We start from the raw sequence: 13,171 nt of genomic DNA, 5'->3' as shown, positions 1-13,171 counted from the left end.
CACCAAGACGGCCCCATCTTGTCAAAACATCTACCGCTGCTATGCCTCGCAAATTTCATACTGTGCACAAGTTTGGCAAAAAGCGAAAGAAATGCGCCCAAAAGCGTCGCAAACAGCCGGTGTCATCAGTGGTAACCTCTGCGGACCCGCCTGGAACGCTTGACGTCAGCAGAACGCGACACGGGAGGCGAGACAGCCGCTGCCGTGAGAGTTGCCAATGCGACGATCTCCGTCAGTGAAAACTTTCAATCAGAGCGCAACAAATGTGCCGAAAATTGGCACAAACAGCCACCGTCACCTGCGGTAATCACTGCGGACACGCCTGGAACGCCAGAATGCTCGACGCCAGCCGAACGCAACTCTGGACGTGAGACAGCCGCTGCCGTGAGAGTTGCCGATGCGACGGTTTCCGTCAGTGAAAACCTTCAACCAGAGCGTAGTAGAATTGACACGCACTTTTTAACAAGTGAAGAATGTGACGTTTTGACGAAGCGAGCCGCGGAAGCAACTACTGAGCTGGCATCTTTCGACGACGACACGGAAAACTGAGCTTCCTGCGGCGATGCCTAGTGCGCTGAGCTCTTCATCAACGGCGTACACGCTTGTAGATCTCCGCACAGTGAACAGTTTGCTCGAGTGCGCTGCCTGCAGGGTGTGTCGTAGGACAGTAAAAATAACGAAAGATGAGCGTGAGTACGGATTGGCTGCAAAGCTAAAAATGGAATGCAGCAACTGTGGTGGACGATGTACAGAATGGAGCTCTCCTCGGCTCGCAACGAAGTCGGCGGCAAACTGCAAGCCATTTGAAATTAACCTACTTGCGGCACCTCTAAATGACATTTTTGCAAATCTTGGAGTGTCGCCTAGAGGCCTCCACAGAAAGACCTACCAGCACTATTTGAAGGACAAATTAAATCCAGCGGCGATACGAGCATGCCGCGAGAGTTTGGGGGAATGTGCAAAAGCAGTTACAAAACTCTACCAACAGTTGAACTTTGGGAACCCTGGGAACATAGCAGTTTGTTTCGATGGGACCTGGCACACACGTGGGCATTCATCGCTCATTGGAGTGGCCACAGTTATAGAACTGTTTTCTGGCTATGTGCTAGACTATGTAGTCCTTTCCAATTTCTGTCTCGGGTGTGAGTGCGGACTAGAACCCAGCAGCCCAGAGTATGCGGAAAGGAAAACAAACCACATTTGCCAAAAGAACACAAGCAGCAAATCAGGCCAAATGGAGGCTGAAGCGGCCCTTATTCTGTTTCAGCGATAACTCTCCCATCATGGCCTTAGATACACAACGATGCTGTGCAATGGTGACAGCAGGTCATACCTAACAGTTCAAGAGAAGGAGGACTGTGTGAACCACGTTCAGAAATGAATCATGACAGCACTGCGAAACCTTGTTTCAAAGAATAAGTCGGACAGCGAGCGCATCGGCGGCAAGGGCCGACTCACTGGTGACCTTATTATTAAACTAACCAGCTATTACAGTTGGGAGCTCAAATCGCACATTGATGATGTTGACAATATGCAGAGCAGTCATGGCGACATACAACCACATTACATCGAATGATGTGAAATATGACCACAGCCTTTGCCCGAGTGGTGCCAACTCATGGTGTAAGCACAATGCCGCTTTTGCGAAAAAAGTGTTCGTCTTAAGGGGAGACACGGGTCTTTGGGACCAAAAAATGACCCAAAAATCAAATTTTTGAAAATGGCATTTTTGCAAACTACAGCTATTAATCTTCAAGTCTACAAATTTTTGTCTCCCGGACAGCAATATTTTTGCGTGTTACTGAATTTAAATCATCGCGTCACCTGATTTTTCGCGTCAGCAGACGATAAAAACGGTACATTTTCTACTCCTTCGAACTCTCGTTTCACCGCGCCGATCACAGCCATCTTGGGCTCGTTTGAAAGAGGCCTCTCTAGGCTTCAATTTTCCGCCACTCTTGCTTGCTTGCCCGGAATGGCCACCGAGAAAAAGAAGCGTAAACAACGAAAAAACCGCGGGGTCCGATTCGCTAATACGCGCACGTGACTGAAACGAGCTGTTCCATTGGCGAATTCCCGCACGCATCGTCTGCTAGGCTTGCCGCGGCGGGTGAGCGGACGCGTCCCCGGCGCCATTTTGTTGAAAGGCGAGAGACCGACGCACAGCGATGCCACCCAGCAAATTTCACTCGCGCCACAAGTTCGGCCAAAAGAAGAGAAATAGGCGCGTTAACAACCTTCCTACGCGTCATGTGTCATCGGAACGCTCCAAGAACGTGCAAGAGCCAGCAGCAGTTGAAGGAGTGTCAGCGGATGTCGAAGTAGGCCAAGTAGGCCTAACGAGCTCGGCGACGGTGACAGCTACAGCTACACGCAGCGGCCGCGTACGCTGCGACACTACGATGCTTCAGCCTTCAGACTTGCGGGAATTGGAAACGAAAGCTCAAGAAAAGCTTCAAGAATTGGATTCGGCCGCAGCGACCAAGAGGAAATTGGATTTCGTCAACGACTGTGACGACCGCCCGCTTCGGGATACGGACGGCGGTCTGGACGATACCGCGTTCACTGTTGTGGATTTGGAATGTTTCAACGAAATGTTGATGGCTGTCAAGTGCAAGGTTTGTGGTGGGGAGGGCGTTAAAGTTTCAAAAGGAGGTCGTGAATACGGTCTCGCCGTGAAGCTCACTCTCACTTGCGTGAACTGCGGTGGCATTTCAGCAGCGTGGAGTTCGCCGCGTGCCCAATGCAGTCAAAAAATAAGTCCATTTACTGTAAATATTCTTGCTGCACGGGCAATGCAAGCTACAGGAAATCGGCAAACTGCGCAGAACGACGTGTTCGCAATAATGAATATTTCTCATAGGGGGCTCCATAATAAAACCTGGCAAGGTTATTTGAAAAATAAGCGGACGCCCGCGACTACACGCGCAGCCGAAAAAGTGATGATGGACAGTGCCCGTTCCGTTCGGGAGCTCTACCAAGAGTTGCACCTCGATCATCCTGGAAACATCGCTGTCTCTTTTGACGGTTCGTGGATGACCCGGGGACATTCATCGCACATTGGTGTGGGCGCAGTGATTGAACTGTTCACCGGACTGGTAGTTGACTATGTTGTGTTGAGCAACTTTTGTGCGGGGTGCGAGCGCGGGCCTGCGGAACGCGACCCATCGTATCAGGTGTGGAAGGCCAGCCACAGGTGTCAAAAAAACACCGAAAAAAAATCTGGCGAGATGGAAGTGCAGGCTGCACTTGTTTTGTTTCAAAGGTCCTTGCAGAAGCATGGCCTTCGATACACTACTGTGCTGTCTGATGGAGACAGCCACTCATTTCTGGCACTGCAGGAGGCTGATGTGTACGGCTTCATAAAAGTAACGAAAGAAGACTGTATAAACCATGTTCAGAAGCGCATGGGCACGGCCCTGCGCAATGTGATTGCAAAGCACAAAGGCGAGGGAAAACAGAGCCTCAGTGGCAAAGGTAAGCTCACGGGCGACCTTGTGAATAAGTTGACTTCATATTACAGCTGGGCTCTGAAGTCTCACGCCGGAGATGTCCAAGCAATGCAGCAGGCAGTGATGGCCACATTTCATCACATTACCTCAAATGATGACGTGTCGAACCACAGCCTGTGCCCGACAGGCCCAAACTCATGGTGCCGCCAAAATGCTGCCGCAGCAAAGGGAGAGCCCACTCCCAAGCATAGATATAGTTTGCCACCACATGTGTGCAAGGCACTACTGCCAATCTACCAGCGCTTGGCAGAGCCAAAGCTGCTGGAGCGTTGCCAACGTGGCAAAACTCAAAATAGCAACGAGAGTTTGCACTCGCTAATATGGTCACTGGCACCAAAGGAACGCCATGCATCATTATTTGCTGTTCAATCAGCTGTTGCAGAGGCTGTTGTCCGGTTCAATGCGGGCAACCTTCAATCATCCTCACAAATATTGAGGGAGCTAGACGTCAACCCTGGCCTCAATACCAGGAAGAGGATGGCTGAGAAGGATAGGCGACGAACTGTCGAGTCTACACGCAAACGTGCCTCTTCTGCAAGTGTGCACCAGGCACTGAAAAAGCGGCACTCCACCCACAAGCAGCACTCAGACTACATGCCTGGCGCTTATTAACCCTTTAGGGAATGTAAATATGCACATATTATCGTGAATATTAATAAATTGTGGCCCATTTGGGTTTTTCTCATTTTTCTCAAATTGCTAATTTTGGATGCCCATCAGGTTTGGGACATTGATATCTCTGCATCTAGAGCAGATAGAGGTGTAATTTTTTTTGCTAAAGGAAGCTGAAGGTGCAGATGTAGCAATGTTCAAGGCAGAATTACTCTATCGGGCTTCAAAAATTAATGATTATGCAAACTTTTGAATGCTTCACAAGCACATCTTGAATGTAGATGTTCAGTGTTCCATTAAATTACACAGATAGATAAAATGGAAAAACTGCCTTGAACATTGCATTCTCTACTGATTAGACTATGTAGCCACGCATAAAAATTTAATTTTTACTTTGCCATTCTCTCTCTACTGAGGTCTTAATTAATGAGTAATTATTATTGCCTAACATTGGTGCTAATTAATGTGGAAAAATAATAAAGGCATATTTGAAATCTGCACAAAAAACTGAGCAAGATGGTGCAATTTCATTTTAATTGGCTCAGATTTAAGGAAAATAGCTTTAAGACCAGTGTCCCAGGGGCCGAAGTGGGCTCGACTGTACCTGAATAAATTTCTGAGGGCAAGGGAAGCCCATGTATTCAAAATGTTATGTCTGAAATTTGTCATAATTAATTTGATTTATCAACTAATTGATAACAAAAAATTCAGTGCTATGCTATTTTTCAGCAAGAAAATTTAGAACAAGGGCATTGTCTTGCCCTGAGGAACCTCTCAAGGAATGAGCATGACAAACTGCACAATGCCAGTGCCTTTCGCAATTTCTCCAGGCCCTATATAAAGGACCTATCCGAACCAATTTGATATGCTTCTGTAACTTGAGAACAAGCATGCACAATACTATGAAACTTGGTGGTTTTCATTTGTTAATGTCATGAGCCTGTCCTGAAAATTTCATCACAATAACTTGAGAAACAAAAAACTTATTGTTCTCTCAACCTTTGAGAGCCGTTTACTCAGAATCAATTTTTTGCAGGGTGTGGCTGCTAGGGAAAGTCATATCTCAAGAATCGCTTATTGGATTTTCATGAGTTTTTATTTTTTTTTTGTTACATACCTAAGTGAATTTCTGAGGGCAAAACAATTCGTTTTTTTTTTTTTTTCAAAATATTTCATGCGCAATTAGGGGCAGTCAATTAAAATATTATTAAGTCAGGTGTAAATTTTAACACTAAACTTGGGGCTGTACTAAAATTTTTCAGAGAGGACATTTGAAAAAAAGGAATTGTCTTGCCCTGGGGAAACTATCCAGGAATGACCATAACAAATTTCACACTGCTAGCACATTTTGCAAATTCTCCAGGACTGCCCCTAGAGACCTATGTAAACTATCTTGATATACTCCTTTAACTTGAGAACTGATGAGCCCAGCTCCATGAAGCTTGGTAGTTCTTCAAATGTGTGTACTATGAGCATACCCTGAAAATTTCATTCAAACATCTCAAGAATTAAAAAGGTTGGTGTTCAAGGGTAGCCTCTCCCCTTAACGAGCATTTACTGTATATGGCGAGGAGCTTCATACTGTTCCGAAAACAGTTTTTTGGGGGTTTGGGAAATATCGGGTAAAGAGCGGCAGCCATCGTCTGTGACAGCAACTCGCTCAAAAGATAGGCGATGATGATGTTACTCGATTTTCCGTTTTAACAATCTGTTTCTTCATGGAACGTCCGTTCAATAAATGAACGCCGAGTGAAAGTCATGGCCTTGAACCAGAAGCATGCATTCCTTCACATCTATAAATTTCCTATTTTGCATAGAACACAGAATACATGACCGTATAGTGCTGATGCTTCCTGTTCGATGCTCAAGTGCCCACAGCGGGTGCAAGTGTACCGGTAAAGCCGGCCAGCCGTCACTTGTCCCGAAAACTTGTCCGGGGTGTTGGTTAGCGAAGCTTTGTGTAAAGTAAACCAATTAGTGCCTACATCAGCGCATAATGCAGTCCCTGCGGTAGCTAAATGCACAAATAAATTCGAGAGTGAGTCAAAGCACATCTTTACAGCCACAGCTGAAGGGAATGAGCAAGGGAATCTCCTGCACTGGCATACACACCTATCAGCCAACCTGCCACTCACCCAATTGGGGAGAGCTATCGGTGACACGATGTGATAAAGGAACTCCTTAACTCTTTCGCTACCGCGCCTATTCAAATCGATCAATCTGATCGACGTTTCAAATTTTCGCGCGCTCGCGCACTCGCGCGGTTTGCGGGCACCTAGTGCCATCTAGGTTATAAAGTAAGAAACAAACAACGTGCTCCGCCTTGTTTTGTTGGTTTTTCGCTTTGCGGCGCTTCTCCACGTGCCGGGAAAGTTTCGGGTTGCCGAGCGCGCGCTTCGATCATGGCGTCGTCATCGCGCGCGGGCGCTCCTAGAAGACGTCGTGTTTCTCGCCAATCGAGCGCTTCGGGAGCTGATTTTACGGATTCAGTCAGCAGTAGTGAGCCAGAAGAAGATGTGGACCCGTCTGATTTCAGCACCGATGAGGAGGATGTGTCAAGCCAAGCTGGGACATCCAGCGGGTGAGTGTCGGCTCTATGCGCGGCGCATATTTCGGTTACTAATAAATAGTTATGAGCGGCGGAGCATGTGCTCACAGCTGTGGTATTTATTTTCAGGGTCTCAATGTCATACGGACGTGATTCCTTGCCAGCAGCTGTGAAGCGCGTGCAGTTTTTACCGAAGCGAAACCCGGGAGTCGAAGTTGGCGGCGCAGTCCGGAGTGACGCACGGCGCTTCGTGCGGGCCCTTGATGTCTTCAAGCTATTCTTCACCGCTGAGCTGATCAACACGATCTGCGACAACACGAACAAATATGCATGGACGCATATTTTAGAGAGGCAGTCGTACGCAGAAAAGGACGGCTCATGGAAAAATTTTGGTCCCGACGAAGTGATGCAGTGCATAGGAATCCTGATCTACATGGGAATTGTGGAACTTCCTCGCCTCCATCTATACTGGAACACTTCAGAGTTATTTTCGGGCCTCATTCCTTCTAAGATTATGCCCAGGAGCCGATTTTTTGCGTTCCTTGCCTTTCTCAATGTCATGGACCCGGAGAAGACCGACCCCGTCCGCGACGGCAAGCTGCACAGGATAGCACATCTACTGCAGCATATGAATGATGTGTCACGTCAGCATTTTCAGTCATACCGAAATTTGTGCGTGGACGAACGAATGGTGAAATCAAAAGGTCGATCGGGAATTCGGCAGTATATGCGTGACAAGGGGGTCAAATGGGGGTACAAGCTGTGGGTCCTTGCAGACTCAAGCACAGGCTACACTGTGCAATTCAGTGTTTACACCGGGAAGCGAGAAACACCCAGCTCAAATGGTCTAGCTTATGACGTTGTAACCCGCCTGTGTGATGCATATTTAGATCAAGGCTACATTATCTACCTTGATAACTTCTATACGTCCACCTCCCTCTTTGAACATCTCCTTGAGAGGAAAACTCTCTCTTGTGGAACAACACGCAAAGATCGTCGGGGATTTCCCTCCCAGTTGAAAGACACCACTTGGGAGAAAAGAGCAACGCGAGGGGACATTCGCTGGCTGCGGTGCCATGATGTGCTGTATTTGCAGTGGAAAGACAAGCGCGCCGTAAACATGATGAGCACAGCACACACTGCCAATAGTCACGTCACTGCAATGCGAAAAGTAAAGCAAGGAGACCGATGGACAAAGATCCCCATCAGGAAGCCGCTCTTGATAGAGGACTACAATAATGGCATGCTTGGTGTTGATAAGTCCGATCAGCTTATTGCTTCTTATAATGTGTTGATGAAGTGTGTCAGGTGGTGGAAGACACTGTTTTTTCACTGTATAGACATTGCTGTCGTCAACAGCTTTATCATATTCCAAGGACATAGGCAACACCACCCTGAGATAGAGGAGCTCACTAGAAAGAGTGGCTTTGACCAGCTCGCATTCCGAGTTGAGCTGGTCAACCAGATTTTTGGAATGGATGACAGACATGTTCACCCTCCCCCTCCTCCAAAGAAGTCTGAGCACAAGCCCCAGGTGCATGAAAAGCGCCGTAACTGCAAGCTTTGCTATGAAAGAAGCAAAGTGGGAAGGAAAACTGGAGTTTTCTGTCAGCCCTGTGGTGTTTATTTGTGTTTCATCCCTACGAGGGACTGCTTTGGACAATGGCACGCAACACACCACCGCTAACTTTTTTTTTTGCCAAAATAACACTTTTGCGCAATACCCTCCGACAATTGTACCATCTTTTTGTTACATAATTAGCTACAAAATGTATATCTTCAAAACTTTTTACTCTTGGTATTTTTTAAGTTTTGCTGTTTTTTCAAGAAGAATGATACCCTCACTGTATAAATTTTTGAATTATAAACTTTTTTTCACTAATTTGTGTAATAAATATATATGCAACGCTTGTGTTATTGAGTAGAAGATTCTCTTAGCTACATTTTGATACTAAACAATGTAAATAAGGCATTAGTGTCTAGTCGCCAAAAAATATTTCCTAGCACCTAGTAAAAACTGCCTTTTTTCCCGTGGTAGCGAAAGAGTTAAGGGGAGATGCGCGTCGAAAAAGCGAGTTTTTCGCGAAAATTTCCAGTTTTGAGTTTCTGACTAAAATTATCTTTGGGCATTCAGCTACAATTCCCCGAAAAATCAAGGCAAAATTCGAACGCAAAATTAGTAAAAAGTGCATTTTATTGAGCCATGGTGGCTTGAGAAACTGCTGCACTAAGCGGATTTTGTAAACTTTCGAGCGTCTGCCGCTCGAGAACGCGGCGTCGCCCGCCATTGTTGTTTGCTGAGGGAGGTAGAGTAAGCCTTCTTCTCACGGAGAGCACCTTCCACAGTTCCGTATTTTGACTCAATATAATAAAAAAAAAAAACATTTTCGACACCTATTTCCAGCGCTTCTACTGGCCCTTTAAATCACGTGGGGCTCTAGCGTAGCCGCCATTGGCCGAGACTGATGCGCAACTGTGGTGAAGCCGTCCTTTTCCTACCGTCTGCTTTTGCATTGTGCACGTTCATTTCGATCTCCACAGCATCTACAGTCTGTTTCTTTAAACAGCGCGAGATGATGGACGAACGAAAGCAGCGAGATTTCCAAGCGCGGAAAGGTCACACGAAGAAAGCGTACCGGGGACGCCGTCGCAAGTTTCGACCGAAAACGACCCCCGAAGGCAGTCGCCCGACGCCAGCTAGCCCTAACCGGAGCAACGGCCACTTGGATGAAATTGAAGCCGCAGTGAACTTCGTCAGTGCCTGGACTTTTCGAGAACGACAGAGCAGCGGACAGTTGTCATTCATCAAGTGCAGTGATATGTGACGTCAGTGCGCTTACGTTACTGGTAAGCGGGGCTGCTTGCCCAATGTGCCGTACTTGTGGTCTTGCAGTACGCGAGCCGCTTGAAAAGCGGAAGGGCCTTTCGGCATTTCTTGAGCTCCACTGTGAAAATAGCGAGTGCCCTGCATCGGTACTTTCGTCTACTTATACGTCAAGTCGTGCTGTGCCTAGTGGAGTTGTGGATCGGGTCAGCGAAAGCCGCAGCTATCGAAGTGGGAGCTCCCGCGACAGCTTCGCTGTGAATATCAAGGTGGTCGTAGCTGCGCGCGCGATAGGCATCGGGCATGAACAGATGTCCCGGTTTTGTGGCATTCTCGGCTTGCCGACGCCGTTGCATCACAAAAACTTTGCGGCGATCGGGAAGAAAGTTCACGCTGCGGCCATGAAAGCTGCAGCGGAAAACATGGAAACAGCTAGAGCTCTCACAAAGAGCAAGGTAGGTGACAGCGATGTTGCCGTAATGTTTGACGGCACATGGCAAAAGCGGGGCCACAAAAGCCATAACGGCGTTGGCACAGCTGTGTCAGTAGACACTGGTTTATGCCTGGATTTTGAAGTGCTTTCCAACTTCTGCCTCGCGTGCAGTCGTCACCAACACCTCGAAACTGACGAGGAGATATGGCAGGCGTACCACAGCCCTGTTTGCGAGAAGAATACGGAATGTTCGTCTCATGCAATGGAGACCGAGGCAGCAGTGCGAATATGGACAAGGACACAATCACAGAAGACACCACTGCGCTTCACCAAGTTTCTGAGTGACGGGGACAGCAAAGCATTTAGTGCTGTCTCAGAGGCGAAGGTGTATGGTGGAACTTCAGTCAAGAAAGGAGATTGCACGAATCATGAGGGATGACCAGCCGAGCGGGAGCGTCGCGCACCCCGGAGGACCCCCAGATCAGATGAAGAGAGAGCTATTCAGACCTACTAAACCTATATAAGGGGCTGAGGTTCCACTACCCTCCGCCACACAAACAACTAACCAAGGAAGAGGCCACGGGATGGAGGAGACTACAAACGGGCTCCTTCCCAAACCTACACATACTAAACAAGATTTTTCCAACACAATATAGCGCCAGCTGCCCATGGTGCGGATCAAAACCAACACTATATCACATCACATGGGAATGCGAGAGAAATCATGCATTTCACAAACAGAAAACACCAAGTGCGGAGCAATGGGAGAGCCGGCTCACCAGCTGTGAGCTAGAGGCCCAGAAGGCACTCATAGCACACGCAAGCGAGGTGGCCCGACTCAGTGGAGCCCTGGACTAGGGGCCCAACCACGGCCAGGGAGGTGACGGACTTCCAGAAGAAGCCTCGTCCTCCACCGCTAACAAACTTCCAAAAGACAAATAAAGTTTTCAATCAATCAATCAATGTGGCCAAGCGTCTTGGCACTGCTCTGCGCAAACTAAAAACTCCTCTCCCACGTGGGGAAAAGTTGAAAGATGGAGTTATTCAAAAACTTCAAAACTATTATAGGGTAGCCATCACAGGGGCAGAGTCCAGAAAATGTATCGTGCCATTTGGGCATCATATTTTCATTCTTGCTCAACGGATGCTGCCCACAGCCATAAATACTGCCCTGAAGGAGCAGAATCTTGGTGCAAGCACCAGCGAGCCACAGCGCTGGGAGAGCCTGCACCAGACCACACTCCGCTTTTGACGAAAGCGCAGGGGCTGGCGGTGCTATCCATATATAAGCGTCTGACTGATGAAAAGCTGCTCACCCGGTGCCTACAGGGAAAAACGCAAAATGCAGCAGAGTCCTTAAACAGCAAAATCTGGCTACTGTGTCCTAAAACCAGGTTTGCCTCGAGAACTGTTGTCGAGACTGCAACTGCCATTGCTGTGTTGTGGTTCAATAGAGGACACAGTAGCTTTGAGCAAGTTCTCCAGGAGCTTGGAGTGCTGCCACCAGACGAGCTTGTTGTGCTAGGAAGCTCCAGTGATCAGCGAAGAATGAGAAAGATGGCTGACCGCCAAACAGCCGAAGCCCGCGCGCATCGCCGCAACACGGCCAAAAGGGCACGTTTGACTGACTCCACTCGGGAAGACCGTGAGGGGTTAACGTATGGGGCAGGTGAATTTTGAACAACCTGGCTGTGTTGGAGACCCATTTTTGTATTATAGGAAGGAATTTCATGTGCTTGTGTCATGTTTCATAAGAATACAGGCATTTCAAACTTTCAGATGCGTTTTTCTCCGTTTGCAGTTTTCAGTATGTTTGCCATTTTGTGCACACTTTTCCAAGTACTTAATGTTGTCGGATTTGGATGAAATTTTGTACACAGCTGCTTCTAGGTGTGCAGAATGGGAGTATCTATCTGAATTATCATCATCTCTCATATATTTTTTTGAAAAAATTCAAAACTTTGACTAGCAGCACTCAGAATATGCACTTTTGGTGTTCATGACTTTTTTTGCATATGAAGTATACTGTGAATAAATTTCACCTAGTTTTGCTCATTCTACTACACCTAAGCAGCAAAATGAGCTATAGCAGGCTGCTTTAAACATAATTTTACTACTAAAAAAAGTGTGCACAAAAAGCCCTATATTTTACTCTTGAGGACTCTATTACACAAAAACTGTTTATGATATATAAAAACTAAGACCATGTTTGGAATCAGCACTAAAATCACTATCAATGACCCAGGTTTCATGATTGTAGGTCAAATATTAAAAAAAAAGCTTTTTCGGGGAGCATCTCCCTTTAATTGGTCAAACAAAGATGCAATTCACTAGAAGTACCACCGATGCATCCTCCAAGATGGTGAGCACAGCGTATAGTCCACTTCAGTCATGTCCCTTTGCAGTCAGAAATTCAGGTACTGAACAGTAAGAGGCATGTTACCTTCTCCTTGGCCAGAATTAAGCGTCTAAACACTGAAAAGAGGTATACCTCATGGTTGGGGCCCTTGAATGTTGGCTGAGGTTGAAAATCAATCTGTGAATGTGCCGCTCTAAGGGAATTCCAGCAAAATCAGCCGAAACCCTGAACATGTGCTTCTAGTAGTGGCAGCACTCACTAGATCCCACTGAGCAGTCATTCTCTCAGCAGTATGGCTGCACCATCAGAGGACATCTGTTTCTTCCATCATGCCTCTGACAGAGAGGGCTGCCTACAGACTATTAATGTATGGCACTAGCCGTAGTTTCAAAACCTTACTTGTTACAGTGGCTGCCGCAGTTAGTCTCGAGGTGCACTGTTTGAAATAAGCCGTGCTTGCAGCTCCAGGCAGGGGCCACGCTGACCACTTCTGAGTGAAACCATGGTTGGCCGACTGCTCTCAGCCAGCGAGGTGAAGACCACACTGGAGCAAAAAAAGAAACAATAAAATGTGCATACCCTACCCTGCAGTTGCCATATTTACTCCAACTTTGAGCCAGCAGTTTTAACAAACTCTAAATGCCAAGGTGTCTTCATTGGATTCGAAGATGAGGTTTTTGCCAATGTTATTGCTACCGGGTATGCAGCACCTCTAGCATTTCCCCTATTCATGCAACTGTATTCGCAATCAGTGTCAATGTTCTTTAGGCCTGTGGCTAGCACAACTTGCACCATTTCTCGCCATGGTTCACATAAGCGATCAGCGCCAATGCTTGTTTGGGCTCGCAGCTAGCACAGCTCCCCTATCTATCGGTGCAGTCTG

The 13,171-nt window shown here is 47.2% G+C and overlaps 1 long non-coding RNA gene and 1 pseudogene across 8 annotated transcripts in view; one reads left to right on the top strand and one right to left on the bottom strand.

The window, feature by feature from the left end:
• Positions 1 to 13,171, bottom strand: part of LOC146188851 (uncharacterized) — a 94,637-nt gene that overhangs the window by 76,095 nt on the left and 5,371 nt on the right. For 4 of the 8 annotated variants that reach the window (XR_014707609.1, XR_014707608.1, XR_014707607.1 and 1 more), the window contains exon 3: positions 12,688 to 12,832. This is a non-coding gene — a long non-coding RNA (uncharacterized LOC146188851). Of the gene's footprint in view, positions 1 to 9,034; positions 12,833 to 13,171 lie in introns of those variants that run through there. The other 4 variants (XR_014707605.1, XR_014707610.1, XR_014707611.1 and 1 more) reach the window with 1 other exon arrangement.
• Positions 9,249 to 11,609, top strand: LOC146188852 (uncharacterized; annotated as a pseudogene).

The sequence above is a fragment of the Amblyomma maculatum genome, chromosome 5 (assembly GCF_055883805.1).
Source record: "Amblyomma maculatum isolate TAMU_Amacu chromosome 5, ASM5588380v1, whole genome shotgun sequence".
Taxonomy (NCBI): Eukaryota; Metazoa; Arthropoda; class Arachnida; order Ixodida; family Ixodidae; genus Amblyomma; species Amblyomma maculatum.
Note: the sequence above shows the minus strand (reverse complement) of the source record. Positions and strands in the feature narration are given on the sequence as shown.